Source organism: Porites lutea, chromosome 4 (genome assembly GCF_958299795.1).
Source record: "Porites lutea chromosome 4, jaPorLute2.1, whole genome shotgun sequence".
NCBI classification, from domain to species: Eukaryota; Metazoa; Cnidaria; class Anthozoa; order Scleractinia; family Poritidae; genus Porites; species Porites lutea.
The window spans coordinates 23,009,516-23,022,956 of NC_133204.1; the positions used below are offsets into that span (position 1 = coordinate 23,009,516).

Genomic DNA, 13,441 nt, shown 5'->3' on the forward strand with positions numbered 1-13,441 from the left:
GTATCAGTTAAGTTCAAGTTATTGCTCAGAAAATATTTTCAGTCTCGTGAATTTATTTAGAGCCGAATCTGGATTACTTAAATCCCGGTTACTCATTGAAACAGCTTTTGGGCTGTGGAATTTTAGTAACAGTTGAAATTCTGGTGCAACTGCTGACCCAGGAGGATAATACGAAATACGAAATTGCGCCCACAAGCTAGATTTTCAAAACTTTGTAGCTTACTGGATCAAGTCATTCTTTCTGAGCCTGCGTAGATGGCGTTTTATCTTCGTTTTTGACGGCCGAACGCGAGTTCTCGACAACCCAGTTTAATCTGAAGGCATCTTCCTGTCGGTAGTTCCATCACTCAAAAATATTCACAGTGACCCTCACTTTTGGTTCATTGTCTCCTTAATAGTTTATGCTCCCTCAAAATGTAGAAGATGCTGGGAGAGGACATTTTGAAAGTTACTACTCACAACAAGTATTACATAATACTCACTATGGTATTATGGTTAAGTTGAACTCAATTGTTCCTGATAGAACATTCTTCATTGCTGGTTTTAATGTGACAGTCATGTCAAATGTTTTGTTTGTCTCGCTGATATAATCCGCTAGATCAATGCAGCCAGTAAAAATAAGCTGGCGCCTCCCATCTTTACACTCCTGCACGTAAGACAGAGAAACATGGTCAAAACAATAGCAACAAATATAGTTAATAAGGGAGTTACATCTCAAAGAAAATGTCAGTAGAAAACCGTATACTTTTGACTTCTGACCGACTATTTTCTTTTAAGCGCGAATGAAGTCGACATCTTAACTTTTTAGTCTCAAAATTAAGGACTGAGTCGCTCTTACCCCCCTCTTACCGCGATTTGATCAAGATCTGGGTAAAAATGGTCGAAACCGTTTACGATTTATATCCGCAGCCCAGTTGAGAGAGGGCCGGTATGCTGATCGGGAGGTCGTGGGTTCGAAGCCCGGCCGGACCAACACTCATGGTCGTTAAATAACTGAGAAAAAAGAGCTTCCTTTGTAATGACGTCTAAAAACGGTTAGACTTCTGGTCTTCTCGGATAAGGACGAAAAACCGTAGTAGGTCCCGTCTCACAGCACTTACACTTACCTGGTTCTTGTGGGACGTAAAAGAACCCACAACACTGTTCCAAAAGAGTAGGGGATGTAGACAGACCCCGGTGGTGTGGCCAACTTTCACAATCAGTCACATCACGGGTTGGGTTGGGTACAGTAAGCTCATAAACCGTGACTGAGAGCGGCTGCCAGTGGCACCTTTGTATGCTGACGTCTGAGCTTACTGTTCACACGTTAATATTTATTGTAAGAGGGCACATCTTTTGCCCGGGGGGAACTCCGCACATGAAATGGGTTGGGATGCTCGTCGTCTCGCTTAGGGGTGTAAATTTCGGATTTTGGTCTCACTTAGGGTGTTCTGGGCAAAACGCCAACATATTTAGCCGTGAAGGTCTCGTTTAGGGTTGCACGCGAAAAAACATTAAAAAATATATCATATTTGATATGTATATTTTTAATGCGTTTTATTTACTCCACCCATGTAATCCAACTTTCCTCATTTGTCTGTGTTTTAACATGGTCTCTTTTAGGGGTCAAAAAAGCTTAGGCGACGCCCTGATCGGTCTCCTTTAGAGGTTTGATTCAAAATTTCCGACGAGCATCCCCACCCGTTTCATATGCGGAGTCCCCCTCCCGGGATCTTTTGTCCTCTCCTCCATGACTCCCTACTCCTTCCTGGTCGTTGTATTACACATTGAACTGGAAGGGAGGTTCAAATGCTTTTTCCCCTTGCACAATTTATATCTGTATTACCGCAAACATGAAAGTGATCAAAACCCAGAACGAACCGGTCGACCTAGCTCAAGCTATTTGCCTATAGGAAGCTTTGGAAAAGACCTCTCTAGTGTGGCCGCACTTAGAATTCATATTTTATGATTTAAAGTAAATGCCAACTTACATTTTTGACAACAATCTTCCAGGGGCGGTCTTCGTAATAATTACCAGCTCGTTTTGTGTTCTACGTAAAAGAAAAAAAATACTTAGCAGGAGTTTCGATAAAAATTGAAGTAGCCAGCAGCATTGAATAGAGTAACCGACTGTATCAACAGTCCAGGTTTTCAAGGGGTGTCTGGGGGCATGCTCCCTCAGAAAAATTTAAAATTGCAAAGCTCTAATAAGCGATTTCCAGCGTTTAGGGGACTTAACTGAGTATAAAAGAGCGAGTTTTCCATTCAAGAAGATTTGGGTTTTAGTCAAATTTTGATTTTTTGAGCCACACAATTAACTCCTGCAAGCAATGAACAAATGATAATTATACTAAGTTACATACATTTCCGCGTGAACAAAGTTTGCTTTTGTCCATGACATTATTCAAACTAATTGCTTCTTCTCCGGAGGAAAAAGTAGCAGACATCTCTGAGCAATGTAGCCGACGTGTTTCGTCGGTCGTCAGTGCTTACTGAAACCCATAACTTAGATTTCATAGATAATGTCTAGGCCTTTCCCGATTGCGCTGAGCACCTTTTGAGCACTTTGTTGAGTTTGGAGCACTATTTTGCATTTTGAGCACCTTTAAGCACTTTTTCGCACTTTGGGCAACATTTGAGCAATATTTCACATTTTCGAGCAAATTTCGAGCAACATATGTCTTCTAAAACATTTTAAAGCAAAAACTCTATGTCGCTCGCAACGAGAATCGTGTTCCAGGTCATACATTTGAATAACTAATGATGTTGTCAAGAATAAAAGACCGTTGTCATGGAAAGGCACGTGGAATTATCCTCACTGAGCGTGAGTACAGAAGTTTCTGATTGGCTGATGTATCATGCGTGTGTCATCTCAAATTTCTAAATCATCTGATGCTAGCACTGCTGAATTTATTTACAATTCGTAACCGGCTTTAGTTTTTTAAAAATAATATTGTTCTATATGCTATCAACCTTTCGTAACAACCTGTCATATAACACTACGCAAAATAGATTGTTAATTACTTCAGTAAAAATTGACATATTTACGAAAAGCTTAGAGGTAACTGTTCACAACTTTTAGCACTTTTTGAGCACTATTTTGAGATTTTGAGCACTTTTTGAGCACTTTTTAGCCATTTTTGCCAGCACTTTTTTAGGATTTTACGAGCGCAATTGGGAAAGGCCTAATAATGTCTGCATAAACACACGGTCGCTAATACAGTATAAATTAATGAAATACTGGTACGTTTACGTTTTGAAAGAAATTACAAGCAGCCTGTAGTCACATTTCTATACTTTTTTGCCATCTATTATGATAAATAACTCTTTACCTTAAACAGTTTGAAAGTGTTTTTCACCGGATCCGGCTGTGGCCACACATGAGTGCCACGGTATGGATAGACAAATTCCGGCTGCCATGAAACCGGCTAAACAAAAATACAAAGTTCTATCTTTTCATTACACAGTTGTAGTTCAACAAAGTTTAACTGGAGCAAAAAATTGGGAGTATATATATTAACGAAATATGTTATTGTCTTAGTCTATACACTGTACACTTTTAGGCGAATAATTGAGTTTGTCATAATATTACAAATAGACTTTAGTACTAACATACCGACGAATCGATCAATCGACCAGTAATTTCTGGGGGGATCACAGTTTGTATATACGAAGAGGAAGACTTAAGCCGTTAATCATATCAAGTCAAAAATTTAAAAAAGGAAAATAAGTAATCTTACATACCTTAACATACCTTTCTCTTTTAAGCCCCCGTTGAAGGTTTGTGTTGCAAACCGAAATATCGGGCAAATAGAATTCACCACTTTATTTTTGTTTTCTTTCTTTATTTCTTCCTGCCGCAAGGATCAGTTTAGAACAGTTTTAAATTTAAAATTACATACCTTAGTTTGACAACTTTTGTTTTGTTGGCCCCACAGAATGATGAGCTTGTTAGGATGCCTGGGGAAAAAAACGAAGAAAAGCGAAGGTGTAATAAAGATTTAAACGGTTCACTGAAAAAGAAAACAGCAACAACAACAACAAGTATAAACTTAGCTTACTAGGTTTCGTCAGTGAAGTAAACTGAACTATAATAAAAATCACATAGCTAGTGATATGTCTGTATAAAAAATGAACTTCCAGCACATTTAAGTTTGGAATAGACTTTCAACTCTTATGCACATTTTGGCCACCATTTTTGTACAACATTTTCTCGATTTTCTGAGAACAAGTGACAAATTTCAAACCCTCATACCCCTCCCTGGTGCCAGTTTGGTATTTGGTTTTGAAAGGAAATAACTTGAGATTTTACTGTCTGTCCTAATTTGTGAAGTTTCCTTGTCTTCCCATAAACGGCACCTAATAATTAGTACATAACATTTTTTAAAAAGCGAGAGAAATTTCAAATGACAGTGAAAAGGGTAGTACGGAAAATTTTAAGAGTGTATCTTGTCTATGTAAATACGCAGCAGAGATTAAAAAATTTGCAAGACTTGAGATTCATTCAATATACCATCCCACGTGAGGCAGGTCTCTTCGGTATCAGTTCTTTCTTTTTTTCTCGCTTACCATTTATCTGGCTGACATTCGATGGTCAGCGCGTTTACTGATGCTGTGATCTGTACATCACGAGCGTTGCTCTTCTTTCTCTTTATCTTTTGTATGACAGAGCTCAGTTTGCTCCTCGCAGATACGCTTTCAAGCAAAGTCTAAACTTTGTCTAACCCTTCTGTTTACTTTCATTATGGTGTCATGTTACTAGGTTTCTGTTAATTTTAAAGCGCGCGCTTGGAATTGATTCCTTTAGGAGTTCCTCTCTGAGCCTTGCCATATATCATTACACAAGCAAGAGAGTTCTCTTTACTTATGGCACACTTCTAAGTGAGCGTGCTTTTTATGACAATTAATTCAAGAAGATCTTAATTGTTTTATGCATTTTCTTTCTTTTTTTGCGTTATTATTGCAACCTGCCCCTGATTCAAACTCATAATTTGATACTTAACAGTTATTCCACTCGCGATTGTTGGATATGAGATGGTCAAAGCCAACAAGGCGGGTAGCGCCGAGTTGGCTATAATCATATCATATCCAACAAGCCCGAGTGGAATAATTTTTTTTATTAAAATAAATAAACTTATAGCCTTTTAGTATTATTGCATCTGATGAGTGCAGCACGCTCTTGCTGCTCATTAAATGTCTTATTGACTTTGGCCTGTGGATCCTGCGTAGTAGGCGTCGAAAGAGGTCTCGAAAGGGGTAGGTCCGGTACTGGCATGGAAGGAAGTGGGAAAAGGAATGGGGATTGCCAAGCAGGCTATATTGACTGTAATAATAGGCTAAAAGTTCTAGTTCTTAGCAGATGTAGAGCTCGGCTGCAACAGTAAAAGCTTCTTTACCAGAGATGCCCAATAGGAAAGTACTTCATTGTTGGCTACCCAAAAAGCTAATTTGCTGTTTTCATTTGTCAGGACCACACCATCAGCTGCGGCAAGATATGCAGGGAGTTCTCCCCAAATTAATAGCCCTTGTTCGATAACTGATTAACTAAAACTCCGTGGCTTTGGCGACAAAAGTGCAAATTTTTCACTACTCCATTGTCTCGCATTTCCCAGACTCACAAAGAAAACCAAACCAAATATAGAAAAATATAGAACGCCTCGAAGTCATGTTAGAATTGTAAATCAAACCTACTAATGACTATTGATGGATCAGAGGTCTATGGGTGAATTTGCTGCTGCCTTGTTCGTGGGTGCACGGACCAGGGAGTAAAGAACAACAACAAAAACTGGCCGTGGTGGATAGCATCCTCCTTAATCTCCTTGATCTCCATAATTCTTGAGATGATACACGGCCTCATTCAAGGCCTCATTCAATAATTGCTAAAGAAATGAACTGCAAAAACCATGGACGAAGATCCTTCTGGTTGTCAACGTTAGATCTTTGGAAAAGAGATTTAATCAGCCAAAATATTAAGAATCAAAAAATTAGAAGTCCAAAGACTACTCCAAAGCTGATCAGAAAAGGCAACGTATATTGCTTTATCGTAACTGATAAAAATAACTTAAAATTCCGAAAATAAGCCCTCAATGTATAAGCCTCTCCACTGAATATATGCCCCCAAAACTAAAAACGCAAAAAACCCTCCGTTAAATCGCCCCTCCAAATATAAGCCCCCACTGGGGGCTTGTACTTGGAAATTGCCCTCAAATACAAAGCAAAAACGGTAAATTTCCTTACAACTATAAGGCTAACCCAATCGATTTTGAAACGTAAATTTCTCTCCGTAGATAAGCCCCTCCGAAAATAAGCCCCTCAAAAAATAAGCCCCTCAAAAAGGGCCTTTGAAAAATATAAGCCCCAGGGCTTATTTTCGGAATTTTACGGTATTAAGGTATTTATGATAGGAATTACAATATTCCTGGAATATTATATAGATGGAGAATGTCGCAATAATTTTTTTTACAAGCGAGAAGCGTAAATGAAGTACAATGTATAAAAAAAGAAAAACTAGTAAGGATTTGGATTACAGTAATTCGTCACGGGTGTCTAGGCCATTAGCTTCAAGGACTTGTCTATCAAATGTACGGGACTGAGTCACCTTAAGAATGATTTTTCTCGACTTGTGGGAGTTAACTGCATGTCAGTGTGAGAATAGTCAGAGTGGGGACAGAAGACGTTCTGAAACAGTAGTTGGTTTAGAGTTAATGTTAGTTTTGACGACTGGACGTCTGTATTCGTTAAATGTGTCCTTGAACCTTATGGCCTAAATCGCCGAGACGAATTATCAATATCCCTATAAATTTCTTTTTTTTATGTTGTACGTCATTTTCGCCTCTCCCTTTTAAACAATTTTTATTGCGACATTCTCCATCCATATAATATTATAATTCCTATCATAAATTAAGTAACATCTGTTAACCTGAATTAAAGCTGGTATGGCTGGCCTAAATATTGTTATGAAAAAGCAATACACGTTGTTATGACAGTAGTCTTTGGACTTCTTGTTTTTTAATAATTGCTGATTATATATTCTCTCTCGCCTCGCCAGCTCTTTTTTTTAGAAAAAAAATCGTTATCGCAGGTTATAATCTAAGTGTTTTTGGAACCTACTTTTAGTGTGAAGGGGTAAAATGTACTTTCGCTTGCATTTCAAAGAAGCCAATGTATGATCTACATCTACACCACACTTGAAAACACACTTGAGCAATAGGAAATAGAAATCATCTGAAAGCCATGTGTTGCTGTTCCAATTCTAATGAACCATGGACACATAAAAAAAGACGCTCAGAGTTGATAAAAAGTTGCCGAGCACAATCTGTTTATGCCTTGTTACTGGAGACCACCAGCTAAACAAAGACCCCTGCCAAAGCCCTTACGGACAAGATTGGCTGCCGGTATACAAATGTGTGCTGTCTCGCTATTAGAGGGCTGGTTTCCAGAAGCGATGAAGTCGCAGTAAGAGTCGCAATGAAAAGAACAAGATCGCTTCCACATATAGTCGTTTAACAATAATTCCATCAATCAATGATTATTGGATCTTTTCAGCTGATAAAAAGTTCCTTAGTCTTGCTTAGCTGCTGAACTGAACTGAACCCTGTCAAAAAAAGCGAAATATTGTGCACGTGTATCGTAAAAAAATAAAAGGTTTCGAAAGAGCGGAAAAGAGAAAATAACCTTCGAAATTCCATAGTTCACCTTTCAAAAGCTGATATCGCCAGTCGGATCAACAACTTAACTGAGATGAAGATGGAAACTTGGTTTTGGATTCTCGGCTGGTTTTTTTCCTTTCTGACGATGACTGGAAATGGATTTTTTATCCTCCTTGTTTGTACTAGACGGCATCTTCGAACCAAAACCAACGCCTTTGTTTTATCCCTCTCAGTAGCTGTTCCTTCATTGTTTCTCTTAGAAAGGATTGGCAGCGGTTACTCACAAGGTTTATACACAGGCCTGAAGAGTTTGAAGTGGCTTTTCCAGGATGCATCAGTGATCAACATGTGCAGTTTGGTACTGGATCGCTACATAGCTGTTGTGAAGCCTTTGAAATACTTAACCTTTATGACTTCCAGACGTGTTATCCAGCTCATTTCCTTCTCGTGGGGGTTGTGTGTTGTTTTCATTTTGGTTTTATCATCTCTGTTATTTAGCCTTAACCCAAGAGTCGTCTTACGTACTCTGTTTTGGGTGGTTTTTGTTTTATTTTACTTCTTGCCAAGTTTAATGATTATTTTTTGTTTTGCACGAATGTTACGTGTTATCTTTATGCAAAACCGAGCACCAACCTTTTCAGGAAAACAGTTAAGGTTTAACAAACGTCGTGAAAAATCTGCATTGATAATGATGATAATCGTTGTTTTTTTGTTTCTTGTCCTCTGTGGAATTAATATCCGTTGCATTTTCGCAGTTATTTTAAATGATAAATGTGACAGAGGTAATTATAGGGATCTTATTTTAGTTTTAAATTCCGCCGTAAACCCTTTGGCTTATGCCTTTTTCAAGGCAGACCTAAAGAGGGAGATCAAAAAGATCTTTTGCAAAGTGGCCGTTGAAAGAAAGGCGGTAAACGTGTAGATTAGCCTTGAGACAAAAAAAGTCGTTGAAACTCAGCAAGCACGACTTTGAAACGGTGGAACACCGTGAAAAAAAGGGAAAGTTCTACAATTTCATTATACGTAGGGAATCTCATAATGACTTCTTCCATCACAAGTAAAGCGAGTGTTAGCCTGCGGGATCGAGCGAAGTTTTGGCGAAGGTACGAAGCCGTGCAGAGTATGGGGAGACGCTTTGGAATTTTCTCGCGCCTTCAGCTCTCTTATTCTCGCTGCAAAGCCAGAAAAAGAGCGCCAAAACTCTCACACGCAAAAAGCGACGCCCACGATCAAACTGTAAGAAACACTACAACGGGACCAACTGGACAGCCGTACAACACCGGACCACCGAGGGAAACAGCTCACCAAAACAGCGAGGATGGAAATGCGCCAATCGCACCACAAAGTGACTACATCGTGAAACGAACGATCAGTACTTTCTTATTAATTTAATTCACCACGATCAATAACCATAACCTTTTGTGATATAATAATGCTCTTATGTGTTTTGTTCCAATAAATTAAGAGTACAGTTAGAACAGATATTTTTTTACAATGCGGTTTCTCCTAGTTTGTCTTGTATTTTACATAAAGTAGTACGATGTCTTGGCATTTTTACTCGTCCTGATGTAAGCAAATGATTATTTAAGTAGAGTTGTGTATTTTAGATGTGTCGCCTTTAGTTTTCTACAGTCAATGTCATAAGAGGCCTCTGAATACTTTAAATTCGAGACTGGCAACATCTCAGCCGGCACCTGAACTAAACCTCGCTCGGTCCGCAGTCTCTATAGCTTAGAAGGTCGCCCAGTTCCCCTATTAAATTGAGGACTGAACTAAACTCTTTCTCCATCCTGCCCCTTGGGGGTCTGTCTATACTGTCTATATCCCCTGCACGTCTTGGCATATGCACAACAAGCAACTTGTGATGCCATTTGCAAGAACTAATATACAGTATCATACAAACTTAGTTTTAGACCACGAGCAGTCAGGCTGTGGAACGATGTTTCCCTCAAATGTGATTAAACTCAGCCAAGATGCGAAGTCCCGTGTGGCTGTTATCCGTCAGACTGAATAGCTAAAGTTTGAAGTTTTGTTCGTCGGTACCTGTGTTTTACTTTGGTTTTTAGTGCTTTACACTTACATTCGAAACTTCGAAAAAAACGATAAGGCTCATTCAGTTTCGTTTTTTAACGCGCAAAAATTCAGTTCCATTTCCCCAAAAAATCCACCGAAAATTCCATTCAAAGGTAAGCGCTTATAGTTTCGAGGGTAATAGGCTCCTGTTTCGAGACATAGTGTGACGATATGTCAGTGAGAACAAACAATTTGACGGAGTAATAAAAAGAAAATGTCATAGAGCTGATCAAGAGTAGTCTCTTGAGCTGATAGAAGAAACACCATAGGGAAATAATTATCAAGGAGGTCACTAATTGTTTTGTCGTGTACGTGTTTTATATATTAGATTTTATGGATTACCACCAGTGCGAGAAACAATAGATTGCGAATAGTCCCCATTTTTCCTCAGGAATAGTAGAGCCAGCGAAACGCGAGCGCACGTGAAAATCACCCAAAGCGAGAAAGGCGAGACTCTCACCGCCGCGTCTCGCCTTTCTCGCGCGGGGGGTGATTTTTACGCGCGCTCGCGTTTCGCTCGCTCTACTGTCCCTGAGGAAAAATGGGGACTACTCGTAGTCTAGAGTAACAGAACCCAGTAGCGGATGTGATATCAAGACGAAGAATGATACAGTAGTGTGTAAACTATAGTTTAATACGACGATACAAGAAAATCAAAAAATATGACTAAAAACCGGAACGCAAATGATATATCTACCTAGCCTGCGTGGCAGGCGTTAAAAGAGGAAGGGGAAGGGGAAATTTGGGCGCGCGAGAGCGCGTGGGGCACGCGAGGGAGAAAGGAAAGGAACGCCTGCAAGGACGCCATTGTTTTCTCCGTTTTTCACGCTCAGATTCTGAGCATGAAAATAGCGATTGGTCAGAATTAATTAAATGTCAATTTTCGACTTAACCCTTTTTCCGATTGGTTGAAATCAACATCACGCCATTTGAGAAACTAAACATATGTCGTTAGTATAGTATAGTATATCTTTATTGCGCCTTACTCTCCAAAGGGAGGCATCGGTCTAGTTACAATAAAGGTTTTTTCAACTACAAAAAATTTAAAAAGAAAGAAATATGAACGGAAACAACAAAATTATACGGCATATACTATATCGATAATAATTATACTATAATTTAGTTACCTAATCAATTGGATTTTTGACTCAGGAACTGTTTTCGTTTTTTAAACATTAGATGGGCATATCTGGTTATAATATGTGAAGTTTTGTCATTGTCCAGTCTGAGTAAATATAGCGTTCTATCATGATCTGTTAAATTAATGAAGGTTGCATCATTTTCAGAAATATGAAAATGAAGTTGCTGTCTAAGACTCTCGTATTCAATACAAACAATTAAGAAACGTGATGAGATTTCTCTACGGGAACACATCGTCAGAAGGCATCAATTTCAGCTTAAAAGGAGAATAGAAAAAAGCAGTTAAAGAACCTTATGAAGGAAAAGGCCTGTCAGCAGATGAGTTTTACTGACTGGTTCTGAAAAGTATAATCTCCCAACGGCTTGTCAGTTTTACTCGCCAGAAGAAAGAAAGGAAAAATCATGCTCCCCGTGTGCTTGTTATCTGCTGTTTGACCACAGGCAGACCACCCTCTGTTAGTCGGGGCCGTTGTTGATTGAAATCTAATGATCTTTTGTTATTCGCTGTGGCCATATGACCGGTAACCGGTCAAGGCAGTTTCAAAACACTAAATGACCGGCAGTCCGGTATTTTCAATAAATTTGACTTATCTATGGTTTAAAAAACCGTTCAAAATTATTCTGGGGTATTTCCGACCTCGGAAATACAATTCACGGGGCCGGAAATGAGTAAGCGGGGTCGGTTTCTTTACTTACCAATAACGGACCCGTAAACAGACTTAATGCCGGGATCGAAATTCAATTCACGGGGTCGGAAGTGATTTAGCCATCGGGTGTCGGGTTTCTGCGTCCCCGAAAATAGACCTTAATCTCGGGTTCGAAATCTAAATTACGATCTCCGGATTCATTTCTTACCAGCGGCCCAGGAGTTTCATTTCTGATGTCTGAATTCCTACCGGCAACTGGACCCTTATTTCTGCTATCCCAAACCCACGCCCACATCGCTGTCCGGATTTTTTCTGATTTCCGGCCCCTCGAAATGTCCATGGTTGCGTCGGCCGAAATATCTTTTCAGTCCTGATTCCATAATTAAACAAAGACTTAGATTCAGCACTCACTATATAGCGCATGCATAGTTTTAATAATAAAGAAATGTATATCAATAAAATAATAATAATAATGATAATATAAATATTATTAACAATAATAACAATAATGTAATAATGTAATGGCAATAAATAGTAATATTATATGGCAACACTTAATATTAATAATGATGATGATGATGTCATTCTTTTGAAATGCTTTACTGGTTCTAAATTCATTTTTAGTGCTATTAAATATACACATTTTAAGTTGTGTATTTATATATGAAGCAGTCAAATTTTTATTTCATGTAGTTTTTGCTTTCTCTTGGTTTCAAATTAGCATACGTTTTCTTAGCCAAAAACTATGGAAAAATGAAAATAAACTGGAAATATGAAATAACTACAACATAATTATATATTACTTGTACTTTTACTCATTTACAACTTTTAAAACTTGCATCCCCCACCACCCTCAGTCAATCTTGGCAATGGGTCTTTTTTATATATACTGGTTCACTTGTCAAGCACCGTATGCATAGGTGGGTTGGTTTTGATGTGTATATAAAACTGGCAGTTATCACTAACTATTTTAGCCTTGATTACTTTTATTTCATAACGTTTTTTGTCAAAATTATTTAAGTTACAGTGTGTATTTCGATAATTTAGGTCTTAGTTAATTTACTAGTTTTTGTTTTGTAAAATCTTATTCGTTCATTTCTTCAGTTGTAGGTCACCTTGTGTAATTACTTTTACTCAGTAATTAATAAAACACAATACACTCGGTTTCTGTTTGAGAAGAGATTCTTCTTCCCTTTGAGGTTTGTGGTTGCGCCAGCCGAAATACCTTTTCAGTCCTGTTTTCATAATTAAAAAAAGACTTAGGTTCAGCACTTACTATATAGCGCATGCAAAGTGCATTAAAAAAAAGAAATGTAAATCACGAAAATGCTTCTTTTCGTTTAACATTCATCTTTAAATATGTACAAATTGCAATTGTCTTTTAAATTTCTTGTAAATTGTCTTAAAATATGTACATCTTGACTTGTGCCTCTTGACTTGTTACAAAAAAATGTTGCTTAATTTATGTGCTTCAAATCAAAATACCTGTTTTGTTGTGAGGTGCAGGGATGGAGGAGGTGTTAATAGCTGTGGAAAATTGGAAAAATACTCGAATAATAACGTCCATACTGTTTTTGAGATTCTGGAAAGAAAAAATTGGTAGACAAACACCACATAGTCCTCTATCGCAAAGAAAACTTAGTCTACTATAACTTTTTTTTTTTTTTTAGTATAACGGTTTTCCCAATATTTCCTTCATTCTTACGTTAACCTCAACGTCACCCCCCTCCATAACCACCTCCCACAAAAACGACAACGATCACCCTGCCCCTTTATAGTTTCATTCTTTTGCTCTTTTTTTTTTCATAGCGGAAGGTGGGGTGGAATGGTATTGGTAATCATGCACCGCACATGCAGCCTACTGATTATCCTAGCCATATGTTTTCTGTATTCGGTTTACATGCAAAGGGTTGTACTTGTTCATAGGGCTGTCATCTTCCTGGTACTAGCATC

General features: G+C 38.4%; 1 long non-coding RNA gene across 1 annotated transcript; it reads right to left on the reverse strand.

The window, feature by feature from the left end:
* Positions 1-511: 511 nt before the first annotated feature.
* LOC140934895 (uncharacterized) lies at positions 512-3,446 on the reverse strand. Its single transcript, XR_012165133.1, has 3 exons — positions 3,312-3,446; positions 1,971-2,030; positions 512-646 (listed from the first exon to the last, which is right to left on the reverse strand). It is a non-coding gene; the product is annotated as an uncharacterized lncRNA (long non-coding RNA).
* Positions 3,447-13,441: the final 9,995 nt, after the last annotated feature.